The sequence below is a fragment of the Mastigoproctus giganteus genome, chromosome 8 (assembly GCF_048544385.1).
Source record: "Mastigoproctus giganteus isolate SK-2022 chromosome 8, ASM4854438v1, whole genome shotgun sequence".
NCBI classification, from domain to species: domain Eukaryota; kingdom Metazoa; phylum Arthropoda; class Arachnida; order Uropygi; family Thelyphonidae; genus Mastigoproctus; species Mastigoproctus giganteus.
The window spans coordinates 214,949,406-214,965,538 of record NC_143582.1 but is presented as its reverse complement, the minus strand read 5'-3'; the positions used below and the strand labels follow the sequence as shown (position 1 = coordinate 214,965,538).

At 35.5% G+C, this 16,133-nt stretch overlaps 1 non-coding gene across 1 annotated transcript; it reads right to left on the bottom strand.

Annotated features, from left to right (window-relative positions):
- Positions 1-4,111: 4,111 nt before the first annotated feature.
- LOC150082264 (small nucleolar RNA U3) lies at positions 4,112-4,324 on the bottom strand. The gene has a single exon (XR_016547337.1). It is a non-coding gene; the product is annotated as a small nucleolar RNA U3 (small nucleolar RNA).
- Between the last annotated feature and the right edge of the window lie 11,809 nt (positions 4,325-16,133).

Below are 16,133 nucleotides of genomic sequence, written 5' to 3'. Positions count from 1 at the left end.
CTGTCGGTTGACAAGAAACAGAATCAAGGGTCTTACTTATATATTTGACAGTGTTCTGATAAAAATTTAATAAGTTTATAATACTAAAAAAATGTTGTTTATTTTCTTATGTGCATATGGATGGTAAACTTTAGAATTTATTTCCTTTGATATTGAATGGGAAGGGAGGTACCGGAAGGTTTACTGAAAGCCAAGGCGTAAGGGAACGAAAAAGTTTGAGAATCCCCTCTTAGATATAAAGGGCATTACCGTATTTACTTAACTAAGTCATTCTAATATTAATTCTGGGTTCTTTATAGGTTAGCATGACATAAGAATTAAATTCTTCTATATCTACTACATTATAGAATGTAGTGTGTATTAGAATTTAAATAAAAATTAAAATTTACTGATCAGAAATAGAAATAAATGTAATATTTTAATGGTCAGCTAAAATCAATTAAATTTCAGATTAAAAATTAATTTGCAACTGTTATACTACAAAAGTTTTAAATAAGTATAAATATAGTTAAATTGTCTTATAGAAATTGTAGAAGAAACTAAAACACCTTTTATCTTTTTTATTAATACAAGTACTGTAGTTGTATTTGACAAAAATATTCAAACAAATGCCAATCAACGCTCCAAATCCTTTAAAATGATCAAGCTGATGTGATGTCTATTCGGATGTCACACTGATTATAGCATAGCCTTATTTGTACAATGATAAATGGTTAGCTTTGAAACTGGTAGGTAACTGGATGTTTTTTGGGGGAGGACATTTGTTATGTCGATATGAATTTGGGTACAAAGGTCCAGAAGTCATTGAAAGGATCGGAGCAGCGGTTAAAAATTTATTGCAATGCTTCTCAGGGTTGGGGAGAAATTATTAGCATCATGGAATCGCACTTAGTCAGTCCTTAAAGTTTCTAAGAGATGAACAAAACGTATGAGGTGTTGCAATAAATTTCCTGGACTGGTACTGTTCCGGTCATGTTCAATGAGTTTAAAAATACAGTAAACTGAAGCGGTATGTTGTAGTTAAAACTTTCTTCAACAAATAATGGTACGAAGATTGTCCAGTAGATGGCTGCTTGCAAGTAACAATCAATTTCGTCAGTAACATTAAAGTTTCGTGTCACGATTTTGCAAAAGAGAAACAAACGAATATTAACTTTTGCTTTAAAGTGGGAAAATCTGCAACAGAAACTTACGAAATGTTAAAAACTTTTTGGTGATGAAATCATATGTATAAGCGGTTTAAAGATGGACGCGAGAATGTTCGCGATGACCCCAAGACGTGGGCGTCCGTCAACCTCTCGAAATGAGAACAGCGTTGCAAAAGTTCATCGTTTGACCCTCAGAATGATGGCTGAGGAGGTGGATGTGAATAAGGAGACGTTTCGTCAAATTCTGCACGAAGACTTAGGGAAAAGGAAGGCCTGTCACCTTTTATGTAGCTATTGAACATAAAAGGTGGCAAAATGGACATTGAAGAACTAATTAGTAATTTATCAAACGTAAATAAAAGGAAGCTAACAATAGCCCAATTTATAAATTGACATCATTACAAAGCTACTGGTTATTAAATTTATTAATTTTAGATACCAACTGGAACAGTTTTTATAGTTTAGCTTTGTTGAATATTATTTAAAATATACATTTCAAATAATATTTTTACGAGTAAGATATTGGCATTTCATTTAATAACATAGAAATGGATGGGAGCCTTTGGTGGTCTTTACATAGAGCCCCAATATTGTAGCTATGCCACTGGCTTTAGCTGACATCCTAAACACTGGACAAAGTTTAAAGCTTCACAGTAGATTAAAAAAAAAACTTGTAAAGAACATTAATGCAGAAACCTCTATTCAGCAATGAATTTGAGAGGGTCTGCAGTGTCTCTTCATGTGTGCAGCAGGATTTATTCTGCTCTATCACTCACAGTAGAACACACTGTGCCCTCACAACGAATTGCCATGATATTGCATTACTTAAAAAAAAAAAAAAAAAAAAACTGCTATCTGATGTCGGGCCAACAAGTCCCTAAATGCTATTTGCTTGAAAATAATGCAATACCAGGGCAACCCGTTGTGAAGGCAAAACTTGTTTTGCAGTCTTGATTAGACAACTTAACTAATCGGTTTTAAGCCTCACTGGTAGTAAAATCATATGAAAGAACAAGACAGTATCCCCACCTTCATATAATTTTAATACAATAAAGTAGCGAAAACTACTTGATCTTATTAAAATTGAAATTACGAAGTTTATTTAATTGAAATAAGCAGACTCTCGATTTACCGGGATCGGATTAATCGGGACGCTTAAAGACTCCAAATAAAATTAAAAAAAAAAAAAAAAAAAAAAAAAAAATCAATCAGAAATCATAAAATTCAAGTAATAACTAGAATAGATACAAACATGTTTTGCAAGTCGTAAATAAGTGACAAGAAGCGGCTTTATAGGTCGTCATTGGGAGATTAGTGTACCTATTATCTTGCAACCCTCCCTGTCTTCACACACACACACACACACACACACACAAAGACCAAATTTTAGTTTGTTTTAGTGCGTCACGTCGATTATTTTGTTCCGTCGCACCGCAAAAGAACAAATTTTGTTTCGTCGGATTTTTTTTTATAGTAACTTTTTTTTTTTTTTTTTTTGTTTAGAAATCGCAAAAATGATGGGAAAACACAAGTGTTGTGCTTTAAATTAAACAAAAACTTGAAATTATTCAAAAATTTGAAAACAGTGCATCTATTAAATCTCTAAAGAACCATTACAATGTTGGTGACAAAACCATACGCCACATTGTAAAAAATAAAGGGAAGCATAGTATTGGACACGCGGGTAGTGCGTGGTAAGTTTTCGGTTGTTTTTTTTTTTATCTATCGCCATACATTTTACGTAGGTCGCTGACATTTTTCGATACAGTAAGTCCCCGACTTACGTAACGTTATTTATATGACTGAAGATGACACACATTTCACAGTAATAACGTAAAAACCCACAGAATTCCAGCTATCGGTATTATCGAAAATGCAATAGGATCGAGTTTCCTACCCATTTATAATGAATTGCACTAACAGAAAAGTCCAGTAACCCGGAAAGTGCAAATTGTTTTTATTGTTTTATGGTAGTGACCTCCAGAAATGTGCTTTAGCAAAATGTGAGCTCGGGTGGAGTGATAATAGTGAGTTTTCGCCTTAACCCCGTGAAGTTCTTTCCAGAAAATTTAATTTTGACTGTTATCATGGTACCGACTAAGAGAATAAGTGACAGCGGTACTAGTAAATCTGTGAAGAAAATTAAAATAATAAGGATGTATGAAAAAATGGCCAAACAAGTATCACGCGGAATTCATATTTGTCAGTGGCAACAGTGAACACAATAAAGGAGAAAGACAGAATACCAGAAGTGAAGCGATCGGCACCAATAAAGTCAACTATAATAACCAGGACTACGAAATACAGTACAATAACATGCATTTTTCCATCCTTTTTTTTTTTCTTACGTGCCACTCTGACTACTTCACCGCTGTCTCCAGATGAAGTTTTTAATTGAATTAATTAAAAATATATAACTATTTTTCTTTATTCTTCTGAGGATATTTTTGGCATATCAGGGATATAGCAGCAATATTTTATTAGTCATTCCCCATTTACGTAAAACTCGACTTACGTGAGAAGTCCTGGAACGTTAGTCGGGACTTCTGTATTTTTTTGCTCCTATCCTAAAAAATCGAGTCTACTGTATACGAAGTTAGGTTAATACGATCAAGTAGGGAAAGCTACTTGATCTTATTAACATTTAAGAAATGAAATATACTTCGTATATATCATTAAATAAACTTTAGTATTTTAATTATTTTTTATTTCATAAAATAACTGTGAAACATAAATAATTTTTTTTCTCATGTATACAGTTTGTATAATTTTACAACAAGGAACACTTGTGTATATTATTAGTAAACTTATGCGGAAATTAACTGGCTTAACCCGGAAGTTGGCGTGTGCCCCTAATTGTTACAAAAAAAATGGGCTTTTCAACTAAGTGTGTATAAAATTTTTAAAAATTCTGCTGCTGGAATATTCTGTAAGTTTGGCTACTTTTAAATTTAATAAAAAAAACCACTCAGAACGAGTTTCCTCCCTCCACCAACCATAAATGGAAGGTAGAACGGTCATCCACGGTCCGAGTCTCTGCCAAAAGCAGTTCCTCGAGCCCTCGTCACGCTCAGGAGGAAACCCCACCACTCTTCATCGTGGTTGAGTTTGCTGCGAGTTTCAGGGTCCGAACTCGCTAATCATACTACAGAAATGATCCTGTGAAGTATGATCTTAAAAACCCAATGTAAAGCATGAAATACATCTACTTCTCTTACCCAGATAATTTTATGGTGTGTTATGATTTATACGTTATTTCAGAAAATATTTATAGAATATTTCAACATATTGGTAATATTTAGAAGTATAATATGTATTTAAATATAGTTATATATAAATTTTGAAAATTAAGTTTTCTGTATTGTGTAAAATGTGGAAGGATAGAGATTTTACATAGATGCATGACAAATACCTACAATATATAAGGTGTGGTTACGGTTATAATATGGGGGAATGATATTCTCCAATTCAAAATTAACGACTGGTCCCTTATGCTAGAGAATTCGAAAGAATATATTGATCCCCTCCCCCCAGTTCTTAGCATTATTGTAAAGCACATGAATGCAGGAATTTTCAACCAATTACATACAGATATTTAGGATATCTATAAATAGCTATTTAAAATAATTGTCTTATTCTTTCATGTATGTTAGCAATCAGTAGGATTTAAAAATTACCTAGTTAATGCAATGGTCTTCTTGCAAACTGCAAGACAGACGTTACCTTCACAAGGAGTTGCCTGGAATTGAACTATTGTATGTACTTTCAAACATGTGAAACACCATAAAGTTAACATTGAGTCACTGTTTATTATTTCAGAAAATGCAATACTGCTGACCACAAAATCGCTGAAAGATCAAAAAGGTCGTCTCAAGTTCTTACAGTTTCAATAAGAAAAACAGCATCGAAAAATACATTATATTATATTACAATTACATCAGCTATTTTACAACCTTGAAGTTCAAACTGTGTATAGTTAATTTTCAGTAGCATAAAATATTCGGGAAAATTCGTGATTCTTGAATAAGAGGATAAGGTGTGTTTTGGAAAAGTATTATTCTAATGAAGATAAATACATACTGTATATATATTTTTGGCACTTCCAATTCAAATCACCAGTGGCCGCTACTAGTCAAAGTAAAAGTAGCCGAGGTGATTGGTTCAAGCTCACGCGATTGCTAAATACGGTGCTGTTTCTTGTATTTTCTCTTGTGAACTCCTTTCAGAGGCGGATTTAACGGCGAGCGCACCGGGCGCGCGCCCTGGGCCCCGACTTCTGAAGGGCCCACGCAAAACCCCAACAAATTAGTTGAACATATTGGTTCAAAACTTTGTGATTATTATTATGCTATTATTAATTATATTATACATATATTATATTCAAATTTTATCGGAAATAAAACATTAATAGTACATAATATTTTTTATTTATTTAAAATTTTGGTTAACATGTATTTTTATTTTCCCTGTCTCTCTCTTTTTTTTAAGGGACCCAATATTTTCTTCTGCGCCCGGGGCCTCAACCGACCTTAATCCGCTCCTGACTCCTTTGACCCTGTGGTTATCACGAAGTATAAACAGTAATTTATTTATTTCGGAAGAGCGCCTTCATAACGAGTTGCCCTGGTATTGCACAATCCTGAAAGTAGATTGTGGGTTTCACAGAATAAACCTGTTCTCGATGTTATTTCATCTACCAAATATTCATGTTCTCTTATTTTAAATAAATGGCAGATTAACTTTTTGGCAATTTCATTTATTGCAAAGTAGTGCAATAGCTGGCAGCTCTTTGTATTTGTTTTGTTTACCTAATAGAGTACAGCAGAATCCTCTGAATCCATATAATTTAATAATTATTTTATTTTATAATTTGATATTAATAAATTTATATTTTAACTTCATTTACTAAATTTTTAATTAAACAAACTCATAATTTTTTAAATTATTATTATTATAGCTTTGGTATAGCTTTATTTTCCATCTTCTTTATATGGAAGCCATTTTGTCCCAAACTTGAATGGGAGGGATAAATGATAATCTTATCCTAAAAAGTTATTATTATTATTATTATTGTGCAAGGAAGCCTGATGCTTATGCTGCAACAGCCAAAAAAAAAAAAAAAAAAAAAATTCCCAGAGAGAGAGAGAGAGAGAGAGAGAGAGAGTCAGAAGTAGAAAGGAATCACCAAGAAAGAAGGATGATGATATCCAGCTCAGGACCCTGGGTTTGCCAAGCCCATACTCACCAGAAGTGAGCCCCTGAGGTTAGTTTTTTAAAGTTTCAAAAGTCACAAGTGCAGCAAGAACTACAATTATCACTTTGTAGAAGAAGCACTGAAGTATAGAAAAGCGTTCCATATCATTTACCCCAGATATGGAACTGTTCACGTCTGGTGAGTATGGGCTTGGCATACCCAGGGTCCTGAGCTAGATATCATCATTCTTCCATTTCTTGGTGATTCCCTTCTCTCTCTCTCTCTTAGGGTAACTCGGGAAATTTTTTTTTTTTTTTTTTTTTTGGCTGGTGCAGCATAAGCCTTTTAACATATCAACACACTCAAGGATAAAAACAAAAACACACATCGAATTTGAAATCACGAGGAGTTGCAAAAAAAAAAAAAAGTAATAAACATCGCTCTCAGTGACAAGTCACAGTCCACAAAAGGCCATGTTTCTAAACAATGGTGAATTAGGGCCGCAATAATAAGGCCCTAATTTATCCAAAGGATGAAGTTAGCGCACCTACGAGGTGCGTAGGCACATTAACTTCATCCTTCATCCTTAACTTCACCCTGAAACATGGAGCAGGCAATTTACCTTGCCTGCTCCATGTTTCAGGGGCCGGCGTCTAAAAAGATAGAGAACAAAAGCCTGACATTAATAGTCTTCAAGTAAGAAATCACCTCATGCACACTATCAACAAACAAACATGAAGTAAAAGCCACAATTATAGCCTTGAACCTGAAGTGTCTGTTTGTGCTTCAAATTAACAATAAAATGTATTTATTTTATAATTTTTTTACTTAAGACTAATGTGAAAAATTATGTAATAAATAGAATTTATTAAGATAATAGAATAATTTTATTAATTGACATTCTAAATTTCGAAAAATTTAAAACATCTATTATATTTTTGAATAAAATATATGAAATAATATTTAAAAATTAAGATTTGGCATTGTTGTCATTGCCCTTTTAAATTTCAAGATGAGGCAGTGCCTTATGGCATTTTTATTTTTAGCCTAAAAGTTGTGGTATAAAAAAATAGAAAAATGGACAATTAAAGCAAAGTGATTCAGAATTACTTTTTTCCTATCTCAGTGATTTGCAAAATAATAAGAGAAGTTTACCTCAGTATAATAGGTAGAACACTCTCCAGCAATTAAATCGAAAATCTTACATTACAGTAAAAAATAATTAAAAATCAATTGAACACAATTTAACGCAAAAATTAAAATAATTAAAAGAAATTTAACGAAAAAATTGCAAAACGATTTTTTCGTTAAATTTCTTTTAATTAATTTAATTTTTAATTGCGTTAGATTGATTTTTAATTGCGTTCAATTGATTTTTAATTGTGTTGAATCGATTTTTAATTATTTTTAATTGTATTTAATTCATTTTTAATTATGTTCAATTGATGTTTAATTATTTTTTACTGTAAGGTAAGATTTTCGATTTTTTCGTTTTAATAATTGCTATCATACATTCTACATATTATATTGCGTTCAATTGATTTTTAATTGTGTTGAATCGATTTTTAATTATTTTTAATTGTATTTAATTCATTTTTAATTATGCTCAATTGATGTTTAATTATTTTTTACTGTAAGGTAAGATTTTCGATTTTTTCGTTTTAATAATTGCTATCATACATTCTACATATTATATTGAGGTAAACTTCTTTTATTATTTTACAAATATCGATATCAACGTAGAACATATTGAGCATTACAGCTCCGGTTCATACTATCTCAGTGATATAAATTTGGGGAATAGCAATCCCCCCCCCAAAGTTTTCTGAACAGCATAAACAGGCAGCCAGGAAAGCCCATGGTGTTCTATTGATTTATCGAACATTATCCTAGAGATATGGAAGTCATAGTCCCACTGCATAAGGCAATTGTTAGACCACATTTGGAATACTGTGTTCAAGTATGGAGATATCATCAGGAAAATGTCATTGAGCTTCTTGAAAGGATCCAAAGACAGGCAACTCGCGTGGTGAGATCAGCAAAAAGGCAACCATACAAGGAAAGACTCCAATTATGTGGGCTACAGAGGTAACCAGGCACCTCAGAGAGGCCCTCATTAAGATTTATAAGGCCCTGAGAGGGGTTACTAAAATAAATGGAGGCAGGATTTTCACTGTGATAAAGAATTTCAGAACTAGGGATCATAAATTCAAATTACAGGGGAAGAGGTTTAGACTAGATTGTAGGAAGTTTTCTTTTAGCCAGTGAGTTGTTGATTGCTGGAACAGGTTGCCTCCACAGGTAGTTGAGGCTGACAGTTTTGAATAAATTCAAAGGTAACCTATGTGTGTGGGGGGCAAAGCAAATAAGTTGTATTTTTTTTATATACTTGGCATATGTTGTTGTTACAAAGTCCTTGACTTATCCTGACTGATTTTATGTAATAAATGCAAAGTCAATTTTCTGTGGTGAGCTGAAACTTTGTGAGAAAGACTTATCCTCTAATCAAGACCAGCAGACTCAGCTTTAGTGCGAAATAGCTGTTTCATTGACATATGAAATAATAAACTGACATAGCCTCCAAATTGGGAGTATTATATTGATGCTGCATTTGCTGTTTCATTGAAATATGAACTAATGAACTTACATACCCTCCAAATTGGGGGTATTGGAGTGATGCTGTGTATGATGTTATCAGTATGCTGGGAAATGATTGATGCTGTATTTGATATCATCTGTACACAGGTAGACAATCCCTGGCTGCCTCCATGTGCCAGGAATGATAACCAACTAGTGGTAGTATATGTTATGCTAGAAATTACCTGTACAGTATTTCAATAGATGCTGGAGCTGCCAGGAAACCTGGCTGGGACCGCCTTTTTTAATAAATAAATTTTAAAAAATGTGTAATCATTGTTCCAACAATGATTTTCTCTTCTCCTTATTTTTTTTTCTAATCTCTTCTCATTTTTTTTTCTAATCTCTTCTCCTAAATTTTTTTCTCTTCTCTTCTCCTCCTAATTTCTTTTCTTCTAATCAAAGTTTTCTCTTCTCCTCAGAACTTAACACTCAGAAAATAAATTTACTATAAAGACAAATGTGGTTGTCTCCAAGACTCTTTTAGAAAATGAACACTGTACTATTAAATTTCTGCATTAGTTTAGTAGTGTTCCTTAGTGTTCCTTTTTCTATGATACACTTTTGTAAAAATCACATAAAAGCCACCAGAAAACACACAGGCTATTATCTGTTGTGAAACAATGTATTGTTTCACAACCTCCACACTGAACATTGGGTGAAGCAATTATGTGAAACTTTTCGTTTTGGTTCAGTTGTGTATAGTATATTTTAGAAGTAGAAGAATAAGAGTAATTACCTCAATATGATTAGAAATATCAATATGAAAGTATTATAAATAAGAATAATACTTTCATATCGATAAATTCATATTGAAACCTCAATATAAATAAGAATAATTACCTCAATATGATATGTAGAACACTTCCATATGATACTCTCCAGAAATTAAAACGAATAAAAGATTAACGCAAAATGATTACAGTAAAAAATCAATTGAAAACAATTCAAAAACTAATTAAAAATACAAAAAAAAAACAATTAAAAAATTAAAAAGTTTAACATAAATTTTTAATTTTTTTTGTATTTTTAATTAATTTTTGAATTGTTTTCAATTGATTTTTTATTGTAATAATTTTTCATTAATCTTTTATTCATTGTAATTTCTGGAGAGTATCATATTGAGGTAAATTTCTCTTATTCTTCTACAAATATCGATATCAGTCAGCGTAGAATGTATTGAGCATCATAGCTCTGTTATATACTATAAAAGTATATTTTAGAAGGGAAAATACAAATTAATTAATTTTATTTTGTAAACTAGACATTGGCAAAAATGTCTAAGCTATTTAAAGCTATTTAAAGCCATTGTCGGGTAGTGTCTTTCTATATGTAGCTATGAGCAAACTGAGTCTCTGCTACTTAGCGCATTAATCTCATATTGTGGAGGTATTTTGCCATTAGTTGCCTTAGTTTTGCACTACTCTAAGTAAAAGGCAATGCTCCAGTGGAGAAGCATTTTTTTAATTTTTTTATTTAAAGTGTATTCTCATTTTATTTTGTAGTTAATTTTATTTTTAGTGTACTGCATGATACAACCCTCCATGGCAGCCTAGTTAACATGATATATCACCATCTACCTCTTGTTTGGAGATGCCTGAGTTCAATTCCCATCAGACATATCTAAAGACCTCTTCATTGAAGGCTGTGGTTGGCAGACCTCTGTGTGGAAGATGTAGGGATTCCCCCACGAATTATTCTGGATTTTTTAGCCTACACAACATGCAAATTGGTCTGTGAACACACACCTCCACAGACATAATACACTTCTGTTATGTGCGCATGCTCGGAGGGCCATTAATATACATTTGGTGTCAAAAAATGAGAAATCTTTATTCAATATCTAGTAGGGCTATCTTTTAGCATTAGCATTAGCATTAGTAGAGGCATGTAATGCAAGAAAGCAAGCTTATACAGCATCAGCCCAAAAAACCTCAAAAAACCTTCCCATTTCACCCATTCATTCGCTCCAAATGTTTGTCTAGCTCTGCCTTGAATTTATTTAAGCTATCAACTTCTACAATGACAGATGGAAGTTTGTTCCAGCAATCAAGCACCCACTGGCTAAAGGCAAACTTCCACACATCTATTCTATAATTTGAATTTGTGTCCTCTCAGGTGAGTAATCTGGGCAACAGGAAGAATCCCATCAGCATTCAGCATGCTCATTCAAGGCCTTATACACTTCAATCAGATCACTTTGCAGGTGCCTGGTCTCCAGACACTGTAATTTGCAAACCTTAAGCTTTTCTTCTTAAGAGCAACCCTTTGTTCCATTCACTAATCTTGTTGACCTTCTCTCTTGTTGACCTACTCATTCCAGCAGCTGTACATTCTTCCTAAAATGTGGCCTCCAGATCTATATACAGTACTGAAGGTGTGGCCTGACCATTGCCTTATACAAGGGAATAATCACATCCTTTTCCCTGCTAGAAAAATTCCTGTATATCATTCACAAGGCACCATGAGCTACTCTTGCAGACCATCTGCACTGCTCAGAAAACTTCATACCTGATTGCACAATTATCCCCAGGTCCTTTTCATTCTCTACCACACTAAATGTAGTACCACCCAGCTGATTTCTTACTCTGGGGTTACTGCTACCTATATGCAGTACTTTACATTTGCAATGTTAAATTTCAGTTGCCACCTCTCAGGCCACCTGCTCAACTTTTCTAGGTCCTGCTGCAGTAGCGTACTGTCATTAGTGTCAATAACAACCCAGCCAACCTTCGTATTGTCTGCAAACTTAGACATTAAGCCTTATATTCCATCAACAATATGGACTGGAGATGTGCAAATGTGACCCCAATCCACAAAGGAGGATCAAAGGGAGACACGGGTAATTACAGACCTGTTAGTTTAACAGGTCTGTTTAAAATCTGCTCCAGGAAAATTAATGGAGGCACTGGTTAAAGAAGCACTGCAGGATCATCTAAACAAGACTTCAGTTATAGCTCGCACACAGCATGAGTTTGTTAAGGGAAAGTCTTGTCTGACTAATTTGATTGGATACTATGATGTAGTCCCAAAGGAACTGCAAAGAATAACTTTGATATCATATATTTGGATCTTAGAAAAGTCTTTGATACTGTTGCACATGGAAGACTGCTGCACAAATTGGAGCAGTGTGGCATTGGAGGCAAATTGCTGCTGTGGATAGAGGGATGGTTGAGTGGGAGAAGACAGAGAGTGGTAATCAATGGACACTACTCTTCGTGGACTAATGTTATTAGTGGAGTCCCTCAGGGTTCAGTGTTGGGTCCATTGTTGTTTTCTGTATTTATAAATGATATTGATGATGGTATATCAGGCTTAATGTCCAAGTTTCCAGATGATATGAAGGTTGGCAGGGTTTTTAATGACACTAATGACAGTATCCTGCTACAACAGGATCTAGAAAAGTTGAGCAGATGGGCTGAGTGGTGGCAAATGAAGTTTAACATTGACAAATTTAAAGTACTACATATGGGAAGCAGTAATCCCACAGTAACGTATCAACTCTGTGGTACCACACTGACAGTGGTAGAGAATGAAAAGGACCTGGAGGTAATTGTGTAGGCAGATATGAAGTTTTCTGAGTAGTGCAGACGGTCTGCAAGAGTAGCTCATGGTGTCTTGTCAACGATATACAGGAATTTTTCTAGCAGGGATAAGGAGGTGATTATCCCCTTGTATAAGGCAATGGCCAGACTACACCTTGAGTACTGTATACAGGTCTGGAGGCCTCATTTTAAGAAGGATGTAGAGCTGTTAGAACGAGTACAGAGAAGGGCAACAAGATTAGTGAACAGAACAAAGGGTTTCTTTTACGGAGAAAGGCTCAAGTTTTGCAAATTACAGTGTCTGGAGACTAGGCACCTGCGAGGTGATCTGATTGAGGTGTATAAAGCCTTGAATGGGTTGAGCATGCTCAATGCGAATGGGATTCTTCCTCTTGCTCAGAATAATCGCCTGAGAATGCATAAATTCAAATTGAGGAAAGACGGTTGTAGGATAGATGTGCAGAAGTTTTCCTTTAACCAATGGGTGGTTGATTGTTGTAACAAACTTCCATCTGTCATTGTAGAAGTTGATAGCTTAAATAGATTCAAGGCAGAACTTGACAAACATTTGGAGTGAGTGGATGGGTGAATTAAGGGTTGTTTTGTTTTTTTTTTGGCTGATGCTATATAAGCTTTCTTTCTTGTATCATGTGCTTTTGCTAATGGGTTTGTTAAGGGGAGTCTTGTCTGACCAATTTGATTGGATACTATGATGTGGTCACAAAGGAACTGGATGCAAAAGATGGAACTGGATATCAAATTTTGATATCATATACTTGGATGTTAGGAAGGCTTTCCACCAGATATACACCCTCCCGTCCACTTTAAATAACTGGAAAAGGGACTCATTGGACCAAGAGACACATCTCCAATTATCCAAGGTCCAGTGGCAATGTTCTTTTGCCCAGTTGAGGCATAGAGTCCTGTGTCATAGTGTTAGCAATGGGAGTCTGATGGGTCAGTGACTCCCATAACTAATGGTGGCTAATGATCTCCTGATGGTCTTGGTGGAGATGTTTCTGGCACCTGGTGGTGGAAACCAGGTGATGAAGGTGGTGGAAACCAGGTGGTGGTTCCGACCCACCTGTGCACCTGGCACAGGTGGGTCGGAAAACTGGTAGTTGGGGGGGATACAAGGACTAATAGATTAACAGTAGCCACTGGCAGAGGTGGAAGTGATTCTTGCACTGCTTCTATTGAAATGAGCAGAAGTCTGAAAAACAAGATGCAGGATATTTCGGAGACTGCTGGTAGTCATTGCGGTACAAGTAAACACATGGGTTGTGTTAGGGTAGCTAAGAATAGAAACAGGTGCATGTATACCTGCGTGTACACCAATGCTAGGAGTTTGGTAAATAAATTTGATGAATTTGAGGTATTGCTCAAAACATCAAAGGCAGATATTGTTGGGATATCAGAGACGTGGTGTCACACAGATATAAGTAATGCGGAACTGGAATTTGGGGAATACAATGTGTATAGAAAGGATAGACAGGACAGGAGGGGAGGAGGGGTTATGCTATTAATTAAGAAACACATAAAGTCCAAGGAAGTGAAGCCAGTCGACATCGATGGACAGGGCAGTGTCGAGTCAGTTTGGTGCGACATAAGCATAGGGAAATCAAAATTGAGAGTAGGAGTGTGCTATAGGCCTAATGACTCTGATGAGTATAATAAGATATTGTACAGGGAAATAGAGTGGGCCAGTAAATCTGAGAGTCTTATAATGGGGGACTTTAATTTCCCAGATATTGACTGGAATTTGTGGGTTGGTCACTCGCACACTAGCAAGGCTTTTGTGTATTTATTGGATGATTGTTTTCTACATCAGCATGTTCGTGAGGCAACAAGAGGGAGCAATACTCTTGATCTGATTATCAGTAGTGATTCTTCATGCATTAAGAACCTGCAGATAAATGAACCACTAGGTGGCAGTGATCACAGTGTGTTGAAGTGGGATTTACTCAAGGAGGTAACTACCATCAGAGGTAAAGGGAAGGGTTTTTGTTTTCGTAAAGGCGACTACGATGGTCTGAGACAGTATTTAAATTCTATACAGTGGGACCAACTGATGATGTTACCAACAGCAAACTCAAAATGGGAAGCATTCAAGGAACTAATCTTGGAGGCTACCAGGCTTTACATACCAACTAAGAAATATTGTTCGAGGTTTAGGCCTAAATGGTTGTCAGATGAACTAATGAGACATGTGGCAGAGAAGAAAAATGCATGGGATACTTACAAATTAATGGGTGACATGGAAGCCTATGATAGATATAAGTTGGTCTGTAACCAAGTCACAAAGGAGATTAGGCAGGCAAAGGCAGACTATGAAAAATCCTTGGCAAAGGATGCAAAGAAAAACAGAAAAGAGTTTTTTACATACTTGAACTCGAAAAGGAAAGGGATGAATCAGATTGGTCCACTGGATATTGATGGTTCAACAGTTGAGGATCCTGCTCAGGTGGCTAACAATCTAAACGAGTATTTTGCATCTACATTCACGCATGAGGAGTTATTCAGGAAGGAGAATGATGTAGGTAAAGTAAACATTGGCAGTGAGCTGGATGATTTTGTAATAACTGAGAGGAAAGTGGAGGAGAGATTGTTGAGGATAAACATAAAAAAGGCACCTGGGGTGGATGGGATCTATCCAGTTATATTAAAGGAGGCAGCAAAGGAAGTATGCAAACCCCTAGCCATAATTATGAGAGCTTCTTTGGACTCAGGGGAGGTGCCCATAGACTGGAGATGTGCAAATGTAACCCCAATTCACAAAGGAGGATCAAAGGCTGACACAAGTAATTATAGACCTGTTAGTTTAACTTCTGTTCCAGGTAAATTAATGGAGGCACTGGTTAAAGAAGCACTGCAGGATCATCTAGACAAGAATTCAGTTATAGCTCAGACGCAGCATGGTTTTGTTAAGGGCAGGTCTTGCCTGACCAATTTGATTGGATACTATGATGTAGTCACAAAAGAACTGGATGCAGGGAATAACTTTGATATTATATATTTGGATCTTAGAAAGGCTTTTGATACTGTTGCACATGGAAGACTGCTGCACAAATTGGAGCAGTGTGGCATTGGAGGCAAATTGCTGCTATGGATAAGGGGATGGTTGAGTGGCAGAAGACAGAGAGTGGTAATCAATGGACACTGCTCAACGTGGACTAATGTTATTAGTGGAGTTCCTCAAGGTTCAGTGTTGGGTCCGTTGTTGTTTTCGGTGTTTATGAATGATATTGATGATGGGATATCAAGTTTAATGTCCAAGTTTGCAGATGATACAAAGGTTGGCAGGGTCGTTAAGGACAATACTGACGCTATGCTGCTGCAACAGGATCTGGAAAGGTTGAACAGATGGGCTGAGAGGTGGCAAATGAGGTTTAACATCGACAAATGTAAAGTGCTGCATATGGGAAACAGTAACCCCAGAGCAACGTATCAACTCTGCGGTACTACACTGACAGTGGTGGAGAATGAAAAGGACCTGGGCGTAATTGTGCAGGCAGATATGAAGTTCTCTGAGCAGTGCAGACGAGCTGCAAGAGTAGCGCATGATGTCTTGTCAATGATATACAGGAATTTTTCTAGCAGGGATAAGGA